The sequence below is a fragment of the Lactuca virosa genome, chromosome 5, assembly GCF_052849685.1.
Source record: "Lactuca virosa cultivar CGN04683 chromosome 5, Lactuca_virosa_CGN04683_v6, whole genome shotgun sequence".
In the NCBI taxonomy this organism is placed as follows: domain Eukaryota; kingdom Viridiplantae; phylum Streptophyta; class Magnoliopsida; order Asterales; family Asteraceae; genus Lactuca; species Lactuca virosa.
Window position 1 is genome coordinate 88,739,386 of NC_136430.1, and position 3,512 is coordinate 88,742,897.

Sequence of the window (3,512 nt, forward strand, 5' to 3'; positions counted from 1 at the left end):
TTGCTTTTAGTGTAACTTATATTTATAGTCATAAGTCGTTATTACGAATCTATAAATAAGATTTGTTAGTGATTCCAAGTCATTATACTGATTTATCTACTTATAGGGATGATGTCTAGGCTGGATTTAGTGAGATGTTTAAAGTGGTATTTCCAAAAAGTATGTTCTATATACCAAGTAGACCCTACCTCCGATATGATCCTACCTGGTTGTTCCTTACTTGATAGATTTGTTGGGTTTTGAGCATTCTAACACTCCTATGGTGTACATGCAACCCTATAAACCTTGGATCTATGTTTTCTCTATTATACATGCAAATATTAACTATTCCAAGGTTTCATCCTAACTAGCATATTATGAAGCACCTATACTACAAAATTCTAGTTAGATGACATACCTTTTGATGTAGCTTGATGTCTTCAAGCTTTAAGAGCTTAGCCCCAATAGTTTGGAAGCCTCAAATGGAATCACAAATCACCAAAACACCTTGGAAGAACTTGAGAGAATATGTATGCACACTAAAATCGGCCCACTCTTATTTTCACACACTTGTGCCAATTTTGTGAGCCAAGGACCCCTTTATACATTATGGAGGATTAGGGTCACATCCATGTAAACCCTAATACCCATGACTTTTCATTTACATAGGATCCATGGGTTAAAAGCTCCATAGACCATCCATGAAAGCTTAGCCCAACCTAAATGAACTTGGCCCATTCCATATATATAAGAGTCCATATTTAATTAGTTCTTTTTGATCACTTAATTAATCCTAAATTAATTCTTGATCAATACTAATTAAATAATATGATTCCATATTAATATATTGGAACTTATAATATATTAATATAAATCATAAATATACTATTCTCAAAAGACTATCCATATAAATTGTGCCGGTGAAGTGCAACCCAAATGGACCATGCCGGGTCGGGTCAAGTACATACCAAATATAGTTATGGACTTAGACATTAATCCAACAGTCTCCCACTTGGATAAGTCTAAAACTATTATTGAGTATCACTTCAAAACCTAACTGGCAATCGTAGCTCTTAAAGCCGCTGTCGAACTCTGACCTTGTCAATGACTTGTCCATTAGATAAAGGATCATATATTCCTCCATTCTAGATATCATATGGACTGAGACATGGATTATAATCATTCTCTCTGTCCATTTGTTGTTTCCCGATTTTCGATTTATGATGACTGACTGATTGAACAAATCAAATCAGTCCTGGCTTGGCCAAGCACTCATATGTGTCATCGCTAAATCATCGAGGGGCCCACATATATCGCTTTTATCCCGAAGGTAAATGGAATGGATAAACATCGACTCATATGGCTTGTTCTACTGCTTTTTGAATCATACACAAAGGCACGTTTTATAACATTGAGTTTCCAAATGCGTTTTCGTGCAATCAATGTGTAACCAACTCATAGTAACAACTCATATCTCTAGGTTTGAAGAATATAAGATATTATCGTCTCATGATCACTCGTGATAAAATCCATGAAGTGATTCAAATGAGCGCGGGTTGAATCCAATACTCAGAACTTATGAGCACTCATGAGTGTTGTAGCACCACTTTGTCCACCAACTTGGACCTCTACAAACCAACCCATGACAGTCTTGATTCATATCTACTTCCAACATATGACCGACTGTGGATGATTTGAATAACTTAATCATTCAGGAAGAGCGACTTAGTTATTCTGGAAGTCAAAACATGCAAAGTGAAACACAAGAATAAATGAATCAAATATGGTATCAAACCCTATGAATATAAATAAACACTTTTATTTATCACCATACTGATTACTCATTATTCATTGTTTCGGTTTTATCAACTTTATACTTGAATTAAAAACACTAGTTGTCCCATGCTCCAAGCATGTACACTATGTTTTTCTTAAACAATAGCTTTGCCATACACCAAGTATGCACTCTATGTTTGTCTATGATCCTTACTTTGTGAAATAAACCAATTGAACATAATATCAATGATTCTAATTTCACACTCCCAAATCCTTATCGAAAAATGTGAGGATTTCAAATTCTTATCATTTATCGAAATCTGTTTAGATTTTAAACTTATATGCACTGACCCTCCTGTAATGAATATGTACAAAGTCACAAAGACTTGTCAACAGTCATTATAAGGTATTCCAATGGAGATCAACTCCATGGAAACTAAGTCTCATATTCAAAGTACATTGCTTTGGACATGCTTCTTGCATTCAGTTATCTAATCTTACACAGATAACTTCCACCTATGGAGACAACTCCATATTCTCATTTTGACTATCACTTCTGAAGAAGAGATGCCTCTTTTCAGAATATATCAATATGGTCCTTCCAAAATTAGCACTATACTTCCAACTGTCCCTGAGCAACCAATCTTTGGTAAACCTCAGATTGTCCTCGACAATTGCTTAATCATTTTAGTCATATCCAATTCTAGACCTTTTCCCTTCTTAATGCCTCTGGGCATTTGGAAAAATTTAGAAATGACAAATATTATAGCACATGCAATCGATCCTGTACCCAAAGCAAATGGTACACGATTCATGATGTCTCACATAAAGACATGATTCTAGACCAGTCTTTTGCTACAATATTTTTATTTGCCATGTTTTCAAAATTTGACTATGAAGAGGGATGCCGTAATCATAATCGAATTTTGAGAACGCAATATATAGAATTTCCTTAAGTTGAACCAATCCAACATGAAATTCATATATATATTCTTGACTAAAGATGATTAAGGTCTCAATATAAGCCTTTAGAACTGAAATGAAGTATATCCTCTCCCTTAATTATAGCAAAACAACTTTTTCAATCCCTGCAGCCTCACGAATTGAAACTTTTGTTTTCTATAATTAACATTTCTAACTTGCAACACTAACAATAATTATCATGCTCCTACTAACATGATGATTATTAGCATAACACTTATGCTCCCACTAGCTTTGACATGTACTCAGAAATCAGCTGGACTTCTAGAAATCAATACTTTATTGACTTTCTTACCAAAGTTCAGATTTCTGATACGAGATGCTTTGATAAAACTTTATCAAAATCATACACCTTTCCTTAGATAGCATGCATGTGTGTCTAAACAATTTCAGAACTATGAAAAGGGATACCGTAATCATAGTCTCAATTGTTTAGACCTTTTGCCATCTGCTTCAAATCTACTTGGTGGAAGTGTTTCCTCACCATCATTTTCATGAATCGGAGAGAAACCTTATGACCCTTAGATTTTATGGTGTATGTGTTCTTATCCATGTGAATCGTCAAAACCATAGTCATAAGACAAGGATAATGACAAATCCAAACTCATATGGACTGAACTTATGCAATCTTAACTTCTTGCCACCTGGCAGTACAGGGCCTGCCATTGCTTCCAAGTTGTTATGCAACCAATTGAGAACTTTCAGAACTCCTATGCAAAGCCAACTTTAACTGGAATGGGCACAGAATATGTCAACACGATAGGTTATAAACCTCA